The sequence below is a fragment of the Phocoena sinus genome, chromosome 14 (genome assembly GCF_008692025.1).
Source record: "Phocoena sinus isolate mPhoSin1 chromosome 14, mPhoSin1.pri, whole genome shotgun sequence".
NCBI classification, from domain to species: Eukaryota; Metazoa; Chordata; class Mammalia; order Artiodactyla; family Phocoenidae; genus Phocoena; species Phocoena sinus.
Window position 1 is genome coordinate 56,656,939 of NC_045776.1, and position 16,480 is coordinate 56,673,418.

The 16,480-nt window shown below is 46.1% G+C and overlaps 1 protein-coding gene across 10 annotated transcripts in view; it reads right to left on the bottom strand.

The window, feature by feature from the left end:
* The window catches only part of EPB41L3 (erythrocyte membrane protein band 4.1 like 3), a 221,909-nt gene that overhangs the window by 124,949 nt on the left and 80,480 nt on the right, over nucleotides 1-16,480 (bottom strand). For 4 of the 10 annotated variants that reach the window (XM_032602975.1, XM_032602980.1, XM_032602981.1 and 1 more), the window contains exon 1: nucleotides 14,330-14,634. The exons of 1 other annotated variant lie outside the window; for it this stretch is intronic. The gene's annotated coding sequence lies outside the window, so the exon portion shown is untranslated. Of the gene's footprint in view, nucleotides 1-13,797; nucleotides 13,817-14,329; nucleotides 14,637-16,480 lie in introns of those variants that run through there. 5 more of the 10 variants (XM_032602978.1, XM_032602972.1, XM_032602974.1 and 2 more) reach the window with 5 other exon arrangements.

Consider the following 16,480-nt stretch of genomic DNA (forward strand, 5'->3'; position numbering starts at 1 on the left):
TTTTTTTATAAAGAAGTAGAAAAAAGGCAGTCATGAAAACTTTCTTTTAGATAAGAAATTCTTCCAAACCAAGTTATAAATGATTGTGCCAACAGGACAACAGGACTATCCATCCTTCTATGTCAGAGTCATTATCTGCGGCGGTCCGAGTGGACGTTTATCATTCCTTTTTCTTCAATTAGGATGCACACCTAATCAAAACCTCTCTTATCTACTTCACGTTTAACTAAAGAGCTCAGAAAACCAACCACGCTTTGATTTTTCCCAGCACTGAATACAAAGAGCGAAAGTGAGAGGTGTGCAAATTATCTTCCAAATTGCAAGAAAATGGAATGTTCATTGGTAAGGAAGGGGAAAAAAACCTGTTTACCTTTGACTGTGCTAAAAACGGAAGGGAAAGAAGCAGGCAGGCCAGATGGCATGTCCGGGAAGATATTGATGATGCATAAGTGTTAATTCCTGGGGAGGGGAAAAATGACTATACTCTAACGAGCGTAAAGAATTGCAAGTCCAAACTAACTGAAAATGACTGGAACCCAACTGTCACTCTGGGAGGCATGGCTGAACTCACCACTGATCAGAGCAGGAAGGTCTTGATCTGGTGCACACACCAATTCTCTCACATCCCAGAAAGATCCTTCAGGCCACACAAGTGACCTCTTCTCATCAGGGAGTCTCACTTGTTAAGGTTATATTTACAACTCGACATTCAATCATTTTTCACAAAATCATATCCACTAAATGAAAGTTAAAAGTGGATTGAGGGGCTTCCCTGGTGGCGCAGCGGTTGAGAGTCCGCCTGCCGATGCAGGGGACACAGGTTCGTGCCCCGGTCCGGGAAGATCCCACATGCCACGGAGCGGCTGGGCCCGTGAGCCATGGCCGCTGAGCCTGTGCATCAGGACGGAGCCTGTGCTCCGCAACGGGAGAGGCCACAACAGTGAGAGGCCCGCGTACCGTAAAAAAAAAAAAAAAAAAAAAAAAAGTGGATTGAGAATTCTCCTTCATAAGGTCACACCACATTTTAAATGACTCCTTCATTTACTATTTACTGAGCACCTACAACGTGTCCAGCACTGTTCTCAGAGCTGGGGTCCACAGTGAACAAAACAGATTAAGTCCTGTCCCCATGAAGCTGATATTCTGGTTGGGGAACGCACACAATAAACATAAATAAGTAAAATATGTAGTGCCATGAAGAAACAGCAGCAGGGAAGGGGAACGGTGCTGGGCGGGGTGAGAGGTGGTGGGTGCGTGTGTGCAGAGCAAGCTTTGTAAACCTGCTGGGGAGGATGTCCAGGCTGAGGGGCAGCAAGGACAGTCGTCCCTTGGTGTCTTGGGGAGGTTGGTTCTTGGACCCCTTCGGATACCAAAATCCACGGTAGCAAGTCCACGATGCTCAAGTCCCATAGGTAAAACGGCGTAGTATTTGCTTATCCCCTGCACACCCTTCCATATACTCTAAAACAGCAGTCCCCAACCTTTTTCACACCAGGGACCGGTTCTGTGGAAGACAATTTTTCCACGGACCGCGGTGGGGGGTGGTTTTGGGATGATTCAAGTGCATTACATTTACTGTTCACTTTATTTCTATTACGAATACATTATAATATATAATGAAATAACGGTACAACTCACCATAATGCTTACAGGAGGCGGAGCTCAGGCAGTAATGTGACTGATGGGGAGCGGCTGTAAATACAGATGCAGCTTTGCTCGCTCACTCGCACGCCACTTACCTCCTGCTGTGCTGCCTAGTTCCTAACTGGCCTGCTACCGAGGCCCCCGGGGTGTTGGCGACCCCTGCTTTACATCATCTCTAGATTACTCACAATACCCAATACAATGCAAACGCTATGTAAATAGTTGTAAATACAATGCAAATGCTATGTAAATAACTGATGGGGGCAAATTCAAGTTTTGCTATTTGGAACTTTCTGGAACATTCTAAAAAAATATTTTTCAATCCATGGTCGGTTGAATCCACAGATGCAGAATGGGAGGATACAGGGCAGCCGGCTGCACCATGTCCTGAGGTGGGAAACACAACCTTGTTCAAGGCCTGGGGAGGAAGCCACGAACCATGGTTAAAGCATCGGTTTTCACACATAAGAACTACACCGTGGGCTCCTGGAGGTGTCAGCAGACAGGAGACTCCAGCATGTGCTACATGAACACAGCAAGCTGCAGAAGGACAGGTACGGGACACCGTTTAAAGTTGCGTAAACGTGAAAAACACCACCACAAATAATTTAGTGATGCAATAAAGAGTGAGGGGCAAAGGAATAAAGAAATTTTATGGTTACGATGAACACCAAATCAGAAGAATGGCCGATTCTAGGAGGGAGGGAGGTACAACTGTGGAGGAGAACTTGGGGAGATAAGCAATTTGGGGTAACATTTTATTTCTTAAACTGGATGTGGGATACATAGGTGGTCATTATATTACCTTTCAACCTTTCGTGTATCAGAAATACTTCGCACTATTTTTTAAGAGGAATCTTCAACCCTATCTCAGCATCCTCTGGTCTCTTAGTTAACCATCCGTGGGTCATCCTGACATGGACCTCTGCATAATGGACAAGGCGGCACCAGTATTTCTGTTCCGCTGTGATTAAGAATACTGTACCACCGGTGGAATCATTTCTGGTACGAGGAAAAAGGGAACAAATTAACGGAATGAAAAAGCTGTCATCACTTTTCTAGCACTCTGAAACTACACATTAGAACCGTTTAGGGTCTACGGAAAAGGCTGCATAAAAGAAAAAAATGGCAAATCTATGTTTAGTCCTTTAAACTGAGCTGCCTGTCACCATTTTAGACACAGCCCCTTATCTACATAGGAGGGAGGTATTTTTAGCAATGTCACCTTTGCTTCTCAATATACTTCTTTAAAAAAATAAAATGCCATGGATAAAAGGACATCATATATCATATACACATGTGTATTTCGCAGCTCACCGGCGTGTGGAAAAGCAGCCGTGTGTCCAGGGTTTTTCCCTGAGGGATCCCTGGGGGCACTGGCTCCCCTACTTCCTGCAGTCTGCTCCATCCTAAGGACCACAGGAAAGTGAGCAAGGAGAAGCAGCAGATGCTCCCTGGGGAAATGGGTCCCGCGCTCTAAGCCCCTCGCCGTGAGACCACCAACATCATAGCAGCTGAACCAAAGGTGTTTCAGGCACAGAGAGGGCCTGGGTGCCCGGGAGCCCTGGGCACTGCTCCTTCCAAAACACGTTTCCAGGTGTGATGTCACACTTGCAGAGGAGGGGTACAATCGAGAAGGAAGGACTTAATAAAATGTTAAACATCCCCAAATGACAGTGTCTGAAGTAGCCCTCTACACCCATCGACACCGTGACCTAGTCCTGCTTCAGAGCATTCATCCTGATCTGAAATCGTATTTGTTTATTTGTTTATTGCTGGTCCCCCAGCTTAAAATACAGGGTCCAGGAGAGCCGAGGCTTGGTTAAGTCCTGTTCTTTGCTATAACCCTAGCACCGAGCAAGGTGCCAGGTACCTAAGAAGCATTCTGTCAGTATTTGTGGAATAAACAGATAGATGGCTAATGAAAAAAGGAAGAAAACTTTACAAAGGTTCAAGGTGTCACATCATCAGTCTTTCCAGTTTAGAACTGGATTTTGGTATATGTTAGTGACTCTTTTAAAATTAATTATTGCTATTGGCAAATGAATAATAGCATTTGGAAATGCTGGAAAAAAATCATAATTTCAACGAAGTCTCTCGCTTATGGCCAAGCAGCAGGTAAGAAACACTGGCAGTAAGCTTTGTGGGGAAGCTGCGTTAAAAGATGGGTTGGTTTGGGGGCTTCCCTGGTGGCGCAGTGGTTGAGAGTCCACCGGCCGATGCAGGGAAACGGGTTCGTGCCCCGGTCCGGGAAGATCCCACATGCCACAGAGCGGCTGCGCCCGTGAGCCATGGCCGCTGAGCCTGCGCGTCCGGAGCCTGTGCTCCGCAACGGGAGAGGCCACAATGGTGAGAGGCCTGCGTACCGCAAAAACAAAAACAAAAACAAAAAAAGATGGGTTGGTTTGTTTTGTTTTGCTTATTTTGTTAGGCTGGGAGACACTGGAACTGGATTCATTTGGAAAAGAGAGAATTCGGACAGAAGCTGGTCTGAATGGAGAAGATGTGGATCCATCCTGGGGGCCAGTAGAACAGTCACTGAGGTAGGGAGGGTGGGGGGACGTCCTTCATCTGACCAGCAACACAAGCTCTTCAGGACTAAAATGGCAAGGTCAAGGGCATTTACAATTCTAGCCAGGAGAAGGGCGAAGGCAGGGAGATCACCAACTTGCAATCCAACCCTTAAATAGGAGCATTTAGAAATAACAGGTATGACGATAAACCGATAAAGCTGATAACTGTTTCAGAGGAACATTCTGCCGGAAACTGAGTAGAAAAAGAGATTATGAAATTTAGTTTCCTAATATTTGTATGTTACATCCTTTACCTTTCACATACGTTGTCCTAATGTTAAAACACTCTGAGAGGTGACTCCAAGATGTGTGTCTGAAGGTGACTGGAAAAAGGTGCAGTGAGAGGGAGAAAGGCAATGTCTGATGGGGTTTTGATAATTCATCTGACTTACTGGCTATCTACCGAGACAGGGCCATGCTCTCAGGAAAGCTTCTGAAGACTCTTAGGCTGCAATGCAACTGGAGCTCCAAAGACTGGAAGTTCCCTCTTGAATTTGTCTTTGGGTCCTAAGAAATTGATGCAATTTAACGGTTTTGTTTTGTAGCCCCTATATGAAAGTTAAGAACTTCATAATATCTTGAAAATATCTGTAAGATCCAAAGTACTCGGTATGATTTTGATCAGCAGAATCACATTTACTCATAGATGCATCTCTTCTTCACTGATTTCACTCCATTTTTCTATTATCAATCATAAGGAAAGAAAACTAACCCCAACTGAAGATGTATTAGAGAGCCACACATTTTCACTTAAGATACTCATTTCATACACCCAACCTTTATGCTAAATAATTACTATCATCCCTATTTAACAGATAAGTAAACTAACCTTTAATCCTACTTCCTTAACCTTTTAAATTTTACATAATTTCCTGGGGCCACAAAAGTGGTAAGTGGGGACTTCCCTGGTGGCGCCATGGTTAAGAATCCGCCTGCCAGTGCAGGGGACACGGGTTCAATCCCTGGTCCGGGAAGATCCCACATGCAACGGAGCAACTAAGCCTGTGCACCACAACTACTGAGCCTGTGCTCTAGAGCCCACGAGCCACAACTACTGAGCCCGCAAGCTGCAACTACTGAAGCATGCGCACCTAGAGCCCGTGCTCCGCAACAAGAGAAGCCACCACCGTGAGAAGCCTGTGCACCACAACAAGGAGTAGCCCCCACTCGCCACAACTAGACAGAGCCCGCACCCAGCAATGAAGACCCAATGCAGCCAAAAATAAATAAGTAAATAAATAAAAACAAAAATAATTTTTTTAAAAAAAGTGGTAAGTGATGGACCAGCCATAGCAAAACCCAGGCAAGGCTCTTTCCTCTATGCTAAGCGTTCTCTTGACCATTAGTACCATTTATTTGCAGTGTATTATCTTTCCAGATGTTTACCAGACACTAGCCAGTAAGCTGGAAAGTCACTGAGATGATTCCTTAAGACAGCGATCTCAGAATGCGGTCCAGGGACCACTGCATCAAAACCCACTGAACGTGCTGGACATACAGGTGCCTGGACCCAACTCCAGATCTACTGAGTGAGAACTGTGGATGGGTCCTCGGACACTGCTTTTTAACAAATTCCCCAGGTGACGCTGTTTCACATGAAAATTTGAAAACCGCTTGTGGCTAATTCTCTGAAAACTTCAACTACTACTATTCGCAGTTTCACATTTGACAAAATTTTGTGTTCTCATTGAGGGTCATCTTTTGGATGATGGAGCTTGTGGTGGAATGTTACAAAATTCCATATTCCCCTTGAGGATTTATCTTTAGAGCCTCACAATTAACGTGGGTCCCTAGGAACTTGCAAAGCAGGTAAACACTATGAGCTGAAATGGTAGAACATTTAGGACATGCCTACTTGGACTCCACACTGCTCTAGATGTCTCCCAACACAGAAGTTTCCTTTCAACCTTGAGGCTGCACCAGCACCACCATCTCATTGCCCAGAGAAATGGAGTGACCTGTCCAAAGTTACACATCTGAAGGCTGACAAGACGTTTCAATGTATCTCTCCTAACTCGCTGTATTTCCTTTGTTCTACAACACGGCTCCTCCCCATGAATGACTGCTACCCAGGGTTTAAGAATGAAGGGGAGAAACTTTCCAAATGTCCTGAGTAGACAAATCAGTCAAGCTCCATTTTTCCAACTTTATACGCATTCCACTAAGAGTATTCCTCTTAAACTCAAGTCAATAAAAGTCAAAATCTGATAGCACAAAAGAATGGTATCAAGTAGGGGGAAAAAAACCACGAATTCTCTGTAAGGATATTACCAAAACCTCTCTATATCTCTGTGATGTAATTCTCCACATGAAAACTGCATAAAAGCCGGCCACTCCCAAGCCCGTGCTGGAGCTCAGAGTCCACAACGGCGGGGGCTAGGAGAATTCCAGGTACCAAGCCCCACAGCGTCACCTTCGGTTCATAAAACTGTCTTCCTCAACTGCATGAACGTGGGGAAAACAAGACTGGATTTCAGGTAAATCTAAGGTCCATCCAAACCATGTGCTTTTCAAGAACGTGACAGAGCAGCTCATGCGCCTGGAGAATCTGCATGGAATCTGTGAGGTGAGCCTGACCTCTGCTAACCCCCTGCCGCAGAGAAGGGGAGGCTTTGGAACTCAGAACAAGGCCAAAGGAAACTTAGTATTTTCTATCTCTGGGCCAGCGCCCCCGTAACTCCTAGTATATCCCAGCCTCTGAAGCGTCTTGACTCTGAGTTCAGGCTGGTTTGGATTCAGGCTGCGGTGTCTGCTGCCCCTTGGGACGTGCAGGAGGCACGTGGGAAACAGTGGGCACCAGCCCCCCATGAAGAGCCTCTACACAACAGTTCGAATTAAGAAATTGGGAAATAGATGGCTAAAGGCTGGTTGTTTCAGTTAAGACTAAATATTTACGCACAACATTGAGATGTACACAATCATCGTCAGGGACTTCACTTTTGCTTGAATGTCCTGTTTTGCCACAGCTCTCATGGCTGTGCTGCAGGACAATGATGAAAAGTGAAGGCAGTGCATAGCGGGAGGGGGACGGACTGGATGACAAGGCTTCCCATCGTCATCGTCAAGGTAATGATGCTTTACCAGTATTGCACAGGACCCATGAAAATATTTATCTCCCATTAAAAATAATAATGCAGATAAAGATTGGTATAGATGAAAAAGCTCCCCAGAACATACTGTTGCATAAAAAAGAAAAAGGTTACACATTAGTATTTAAGTCAGAAGTCTCCTCATGCCAAATATGTAACTGTCTACAAATCTGTACTTGTGTCGAACAAAGCTATTGCTATTAACTAGGTACTTGTGATGTGCCAGGTACTATGCCCAGTGCTGTGCATGTATTATATATGTAATCCTCATGTCCTTGAGGTTTAGGCACTGCAGCCATTTTGTAAGTGATTAGACTCAAGAAGTCAAGAGAGGGCTTCCCTGGTGGCGCAGTGGCTGAGAGTCCGCCTGCCGATGCAGGGGACACGGGTGCGTGCCCCGGTCCGCGAAGATCCCACATGCCGCGGAGCTGCTGGGCCCGTGAGCCATGGCCGCTGAGCCTGCGCGTCCGGAGCCTGTGCTCCGCAGCAGGAGAGGCCACAGCAATGAGAGGCCTGCGTACCAAAACAAACAAACAAACAAAAGAAGTCAAGAGACTTGACCCATGACACAAAGCAATCACATAGGAAGACTGGGAGCCCAACCCAGGTCTGTCTGATTCCAAGACCCACTAGAGTCTATTACACACTCAAAGAGGCAGCTTTGGGAGGATTTTTGCCAACATATCTTCAGTAGCTATCTCTAGACAACAAGATTTCTTCTTCTTGTCTTTCGATATTAGAAAATATTTTACAGCGAGTATGGATTATTCTTAACACCTGAAATAACAAAGATGTTTTAATTGGAAGGATAAATAAGAATGAAAATCATTCTATCTTCTGAACATCTCCTTTTCTACCCTAAACGGTCCAAAAGTAATATTTAATCTTCAGCTAAATATGACCACAAAAACATATGTAGTGAATTGCCAGAACATCCATCGAGAGGAGTTAGCGCTACAATCAATTTCTGAAACTTTCTGGATTACTCCATTAACAAAAGACCATCTGTCTCCAGACTCCTGTTCTTCCAATACACCCTGCGTTTATCACCAAGCATCTTCTTTCCGACTCCACTACTTACAATGGCTCCCCAGTACCTAGCAAAGTCCAAAATATCCCTTAGCTTCATATCCACGATCACGCCCCACGCTCCTTAGACTCATCTCCTGGTACTCCCCAGGATAAAGGCCACATTCCAGTTAAATGTAGGCCTCTTGACTTCTGGAGTGTTCTATCTGGAATGTCTGCTCAATGACTAGTCAAAGTCCAACCATCTTCCAGGGGCCAAATTGGAAAAGCCAAAACAGAAAATGAAGACGACTCAATCGATTTTTCCTACAAAGGGATACGCATAAGAAACACAGTTACCAATGCATAGAAGGGGCCGTGTGAATAAGCACCGAACATTATACAACATTTTTTAAGTTTGCATAGCCAAGTGACAAACCATGTTTCATAAAATTCATGACACCGTTAATTGTAAGAAATAACAAGATATGTAGCACTCTGCGAATGAAGAGGTAACGCAAATGTTGGCATTTTAATTTTCTATTTAGAGAACTCTTTGAGATTTATTTAGATATTCTGTGCATGCACAAAGAAAAGACAAACAAAACAAACTGGCCAAGATATTCAAAGTAATTCTTTACAAGGTCAGAATCCAACTCTTCTGAATTGCATGCCGACTCAGTTACCGTGCTCTATGTTTTTACACAATACCATCTATAGTTCTTCATGGGTGATGCACTATTTCTTATGAGTGCTCCATTACTGTCTCCAAGATTTTCTTCCAACCAACTGACACCCAATCTCCAATTTTTGATGCGTGTGCCCCACCAACGAATTCTGTTGCCAGCTTTCTCTCTGCCATATGGCTGAGAGCAACTGTAAGACATTTCCCAATTTCATTTGTACAGAGATGTACAAATGTGAAAAAAAATAGGTTTGTTTTAGAAAGGATGAAATGTGGGGCTTGACTAAAACACACAAAGTCACTGTTGGAGAATGTAAACACTACATATAAAATGACCAAAGAAGAGAGATCTACAAGAGAACATAGTTTTTCTCTTTTTAGTTCAACGTCAAGATCAATATCACGGCCCAGCCCCAATTCAGCTTTTGTCACTCCCCAATCTGATCCCTTTCCTCCTCTTCTGAGTATTTCCCCTCTACTAATGTCTTCCGTGACACCAATTAGAGCTGGCAGGAAGGGAAGCAGCCCGCCTGCACATCTTCTCTCAAAGATCCCATTCTTTCTTCTCAGGGAACCTGCGGTATTCTCTTCTCGGATCAGACAAAACCTCTAGAATCTGTCTAATCTGAGCTATGGACAGAGCAGCAAACTTGTTATGAAGACGATGGTGCCATTAAAAATAACAACTGCATACGTGAGTCCGATAATTCTCATTTTTAAATAAGTGGCCATGCTTTTTAAGCCTTTTCAAATATTTTTTGTAGTGAAGCGTAAGTCACACACGGCCTCATTTTTAAATTCAATCCCATAAATATTTACTCAATACCCTAAGTGGTGAGACCCATACTGGTCTGGGCATCAAACTCCAAGGGAAATAATTTCCTCCAAACAACAAGCACTCGCTCAATGTAAGTGGAGAGAAAAACAAGCACACAAGGCAGAGTAAACATCACACCTGTTTTCTAGATTTAATAGAAACCTTTCTGCTTTCTCTTTCTTTTTTTAAGTTTATAAGGAAGGGTTAAAAGAACAGTGTATCAAAATGTCAACCACCTAAACATTAAGTTGCCAGCTTTTTCTCTGTGCTGCAAATTACCAAAGAATTAGGGGTTTGGTGCTAACAGAAGCTTACAACTCTAAAGTGTACAATTTAACCAATCACTGTAAAGTCTAAAAATGCAGTACCGAAGACATTTCAACCAAGCAAGCTGCAGTTCTGGTACCTAATTTCAACTTCTCTATTTGTGCCATTCCTCCCTTTTTCTTTTTCCTTCCCTTTGCTTTGGAAATGTGTTTTGGGACAGTGACATGGTTAAGTGAGAAGTGCCCAGAGGTCCCACATACATAATACACTCATGTGAAAAAAGGACAGTCATGCAACCAAGGAGGGGGAGAGAAGACCTCGGGCTGCGGCCGTTCTCGGGTCTTCTTCATGCTCACGTCACATTCAATTCTGGACTCAAAACACGAAATTTGCTTTACAGCTTCCGAATTTCAGACTTCCTTTTGCAACTGACTCATCACTAATTGGAGTGCAACTTGTCTGTGATCATCTCTGCACTAGAATTCTCACTTCGGAGAATTCTAAAATGCTAAATTATAAAAAAATTTGCAAATAAAGCAAAAACTTAAACAGAAATCAATTACCCCAAATCACTGCAGATACCTTCTACACTTGTGAAACCTCTCGCTTCCCACCCCCATTTTTTCTAATTGCCAACTGCAAACACATCACTTAAAAATAAATCGGAAAGAACACTGCCTACCCAGAAGAGACTGTATCTTGACAGACAACACGTACTTTTGAAAGACAACACCAATAACCTAAACCGAGAATTTAGCAAGATATTTGGGTACAAAGGAGAGTAAGAAATATACTGATGCTTTACATCAATATAGACTCGTTACTTAAATACAATTTTTAAGTAGCCCTTTAAACAATATTTTCCTCAGTAAGAAGAATATTCAATGATTTCTACTAATGCACACACAAAAAAACCTCTTCTTCCCTGATCTATGAAATACACTTTCCCATGCAGGCTTGCATCCACATTTAATTCTCCAAACAATAACTTACGGCGCAGTCCAACTTGAGAAAGGAGAGTCTCATTCATTTACCAGGCAAAGTTAAAGCCAGCAAGATGCTTCAGATGGTCTGGTTTTGCCTGCCCCACCCTTGTTTCCTTGGAGCCACCGTGATGTCACAACACCAGGCAGGGTAGTGACTTCACCGCTCCAGCCCCTGCTTCTGAGCACACAATTCTCTGAAGCCCAGGCAAATCAAATGACAGCAGAGCCCTCCAGGAGTGCCTGATGAATTCCCAAGAAACTAGCAGCTACGGAGCCTTTCGAAAGAGAGAGATGTTGCAGTGGGACCATCAAAGATCTCTCCAAATGAAGTCGTGCCAAAGAGAAATCTGAGTCATGGTTTTCAAGAGTAAGTCTATATTCCATAATAAAGCTGACATTTAGAGGAAGACTGTGGTTGGATACTTGGAAGAGGCGGGGGAGGAAAGATGACCAGGGTACTCGAGGACTTAAGAAATCTCTCTCCATTACAGTCAAATTCTCGTGGAAAAGAAACATGTATTTATTTTTCAGTCTACTCTTGGAGTTCTATTTTACTGGAGAGGACTTGAATTCTAATTCGTGAATTTTAGGGCTTTTAAAAAAAATCACTAACTTAAAAGATGAATATGTTTTACAACATGGAAGAGAATACACTGGACAGCATATGCCTGTCATAATCCAACAAACGGTAAATCCAGAAAGGATTCACAAAGTACTGACAATATCACATCTCCTGGGACATGAAGGGCTGCCCCTCTTCTACCTGAGTGGCCCCTGGATGCATCTGACCAACGGATGTTTCAAGACCAATGTCTGGATAAAATAGCACCTGATCAAGTAAAAAAAATCCCAGATCTATTTGAACACAATTCAAAGTTGGCCCAAGTCCAAGCACTGTGCAAGAAATGACACAAACTACTTTTAACCTAAGTTGCATTCGTGCAGAGGAAATGACTTAAAAATTAAATGTAGGGCTTCCCTGGTGGCGCAGTGGTTGAGAGTTCGCCTGCCGATGCAGGGGACACGGGTTCGTGCCCCGGTCCGGGAAGATCCCACATGCCGCGGAGGGGCTGGGCCCGAGAGCCATGGCCGCTGAGCCTGAGCGTACGGAGCCTGTGCTCCACGACGGGAGAGGCCACAACAGTGAGAGGCCCGCGTACCGCAAAAAAAGAAAAAAAAAAATTAAATGCAAACAGTTCCCTGTGACAGACCTTTGACCTCTATCTTCACAATCCTTCACCTCAAAGGGGTTTACAAATTAAATTAAGTGCCTTCTCTTCTGCTTCTTGATAAATCATTCACAAAACATGTTCTGTGTTGCCAAAATTATCTGCCTAAAGTGTATTAGCTCCATAAACTGTATGCAGTAACTGTTGCATCTGGTATTTTGCTTTTCTAAACCACCAGAAAGTCATAATGCAAATGAGACTATTTACTATTCAGCTATTTTATTTTCATCAATGCCTCCTGAAGTTAATAAATTAAAGTCAGCCTTCTCAATGCAGAATTTATTTCCTCTCACAAGGACTTTGTTACTCCAATTAAAATTTTATAAGTCTGCTACCAAAATTAACATGCATTTTTTTAAAACACTGTTTGAGCCACGATACAAATCACCTCCCATTCCCCAGAGTTCACTCAAGCTTTGATGTGCCCTTTTTTCTTAATAGGGCTTTTCTGCTTAATTTTCTGTAATTGGTGCTGCGTTCAGGGCTCCCAGATCATAAATGGATGACCATAAATTATCGTTTTTGTTTCCTTGAGACATTAAAAATCAATGTAAAACTCAAACAGAACGTTTTCAGCACTGGATTTGTTGACTCTACTGCTAGGAAAGTTAATGCTACCAGGAGAAACTCCAACGCACACCTGGCCGCCCCAGAGAGCCTAAAATGGGCCCAAAAAAAGAGGACGGGCAGGATATCTGCAAAAGCAATTCCACAAGCCTAATGTAAAAAATCTGAAACCCCAACTTAAACACGTAATGCAAGCGCCGCATCAGCAGGAGTGACTGACCCTCTCAGGATTTCTCAGGCCGGCCTCCACGCGTAATTAAAACCACATGTTCTCTTTATCTTTCTATTTGTTCTGCAACAATCTCTCCCTAACTTTAACCCTAGGCTGGAACTGGAGAAGAAACCCCTAGACAACTTTGTATCCGGAAATCTGAAAACCGAAAAGGAGAGAACGCTCCGGCGGCAAAGGACCACAGTGTCAATTTACTAGGTAACCACACCCACCGCATTGCAGAAGCCGTGAACTTGGCGGTTGCAGGGGGGGGGGGGGGGTTGGAGAGGGGACGGAAAAGGGGGAAGGAAAGGAGGGCGAGAGACGAGGGGAGACCCCAGAAAGCCGGCCCCCGCGGCAAGGAGCCGGGAAGCACCCGCCAGGAACTGGCTGAGACCCCCGACTCCCGCGATTCCGAGCCCCGGCCCCCACCCCCCGGGCTCCCCGCCCCCAGCCGCCGCAGAGCCGCCCGCGCACACGCCTCCCGAGGCAGCGAAGCCTCGTGGGCGCCAGGTGAGCAGCGCCGCCCCTGGCCCCTCGGCCCCGCAGGTGCCCCAGCACCGAACCAACCCTTTGAGACGCTGCCCCCTCCTCCCCGGCCGCCCGGCTGCAGCCCCCGCCGCCGTCCCGGGGCCACCGCCCCACTTCGGGGAAGCGGACAAGTTACATAAAAGCGGCCAGCCGCTCCCGAGCGGGGATGCTTTGTGCGAGCACACCTTACCGGCCCCGCGCCGCGCCCGGCCGCGCCGAGCCTGCAGCCGCCGCGCCCAGGCCCCTCCGCCGGCCGGCCCCCGCCCCGGGCGGCGCCGCAATGTCGCCCCCGCGCCCCTCCCCCACCCTACCCCGAGGGGTAACTCAAAACATGGCGCCCGGGACGGTGCGGGGTGGGGGGGCGAGGAAACTGACAGAGCCGGGGCGTGGGGAGCCAGCCGCCCCTCTCGGCCATAACTCGGAGGGAGGACCCCAGGCCGGAGGCCAGGGCTCAGGCTGCGCGCCGGCCCCGCGATGCTGCCGCGCGGCCGGCGGAGCGGAGACGTCCCCGGGCGCGACACGCGGCGCTCGGGCTCGGCCCGGCGGGGGTCCCCGCGGGGGTCCAGGCGGGGCGGGCGCCGGGCTCCCGCGGTTCGGGCGGACGAGCGGCGCCGGAGCCACGCGTCCCCCGGGCCGCCCCGCGCCCGCCCACGGCCCGCCCTGCGCACCTCGCGACCCCAAGCCCCCCTCGGATCCCCTAGCTCCGCAGGCAGAAAAGTTACCTGGCCTGGGCCGGGGGCCCGGGCGCGCCGCGGCGTAGGGACCGGGCTCGGGCGCGCGTCCTCTGGGCGCTGCGCGGAGGCTCGGGCGTGGGGAGGAAGCCGCAGACTCGGGCCGCTCGCCGCGCTCCCCGCCCCCTTTTGCAGGAGCCACGGAGGCTCCGCGGGCTGCGGCGGGGCACACGCCCAGGGACGGCACCCGGCCAGGCTCGGCCGCGGGGGAGGGGGCGCCGCGGGACTTCAGGACCGTCGCGCCGCGGCTGCCTTCTTCATCGTGGCGCAGGGTCGCGCTCGGGGACGACGCCTCCAGACCGTTGCCTATCGCGTTAGCCTTTGGATTTCCACTGCGATTTCTGCCCGGCTCTCTATCCCTCCCAGGCACCCCCGGGAGAGTGGGGGGAGGGTTTTCTGACCTTCAGGTGAGTTATTTATTGGCTTAGGGACTGCAGGGGTTTTTTCCCCCCCTTTTTGAAAGAAAAAAAGAAATCAAATTGGCGGCGTTTTGCACAGGGTGGGTGCCCCAGAAATACTAAATTAATGGAGAAGATCTGAATCGAAGGTTGAGGGAGGAGGTTTCCTGTCTTTGGGCAGCCCCCGCCTCCTCACTGTCTCCCCCTTCCCCACCCTAAACCTGCAGTTACAGGTGGTCTCCTGGGCTTCCCAGCCTAAAGAGAAGTCATTATTGATAACGCTTTCCACTGAAATGGAGGGCGGGGTAGTGCACAACGACTTGCGGGCAAAAGAAATTATTCCTGGTCTCTCACAGCATCTAAGCTCTAACCAAGTAACCAAGGCACATTTATTAAAATGTTAAGGGCCTCTCCATTTACTCCTAGTCACCCTTCCAGGAGCTCCCGACTCATTTAGGGAGGGAAAAAAATGAATTTACAGAAGTATTGCATTTGCAATCCAGTGCCAAAGATGTGGTGCAGAGTTAAATGGCTGTGGCAGAGCTTCTGGACCTGCTCTGTCGGTGAGGCCCCGGGAGGTGGGAAGACTTGGCCTGCGTTTCCAGGACAGGGAAGATGGCAATGGGGCGGGGGGTGGGGGGGCTTATAGCACAAGGAACTCTATTCAATATCCTTTAATAAACCATAAAATGGAAATGAAAAAAAAGAAAGGGGAGGGGGCATTGTTCACATTTTTCAGGTTGTATAAGAGAGAAGTTTGGAAAATTGTGGTTCCTATGTTTCTGTGGAGTTTATGGATCTGTATTCTGTAGATAGGCAGCTTTGAAAAATTTTTGAGGAAGAAAATGTGACTTAAGTCATGTTATAGGAAAACTATTCTGATAACACTAAAAAGACTAGAAAGGATGGGCAAATACCAGAAGCTGACAGGAGGTGACTATGGCATTGTTCCAAGTAACAGAGATAACGCAGACCTAAACTGTCTTTCAAGTGACAGATAAAGGGTCAGTTCAAATACTGGATGCATTTGTGGATGATGACCTGTGTTAATTTCCTATCAGGGGCCATAAGTGTTAAGACATATATATATATATATATATATATATATATATATATGTATCACATCTGTACATATATGCTGGTGTGTGTTGCATATAAGATCTGTGAATAAAGGATTTATTTTCCTTTTTTGATATGCACACTAAGGCACTTTCCTTTTTTTATTTATGTAGGTTGTTTATTATAAAGCATCCATTGTTTTTATTAATTGCATAATGTTAGGAAGAAAATGCAAGGAATACTAGGATTAGGGACAGAAGTAAACCTGTAATACCAAAAAGCTAAGCCTGATATCACATAAATCCAAAGTCATTCTCAAAATTGTTTTCATATCAATTTATAATTCTCTTTTACATGAAGCAATATGTTTCTCTTTTATTTTTTAAATTTATCTTTTTTTTCCATTTTTTTAAACATCTTTATTGGAGTATAATTGCTTTACAATGTTGTGTGAGTTTCTGCTGTATAACAAAGTGAATCAGCTATATGTGTACATATATCCCCATATCCCCTCCCTCTTGCATCTCCCTCCCACCCTCCCTATCCCACCCCTCTAGGTGGTCACAAAGCACTGAGCTGATCTCCCCGTAAAGCACTTTCCTTTAAAAGTGGAGTTGAACAAATTGTATTGTTTACAATATACACCACATTGGCATTATCATTCAAGACAGAGATGGTTTCATAT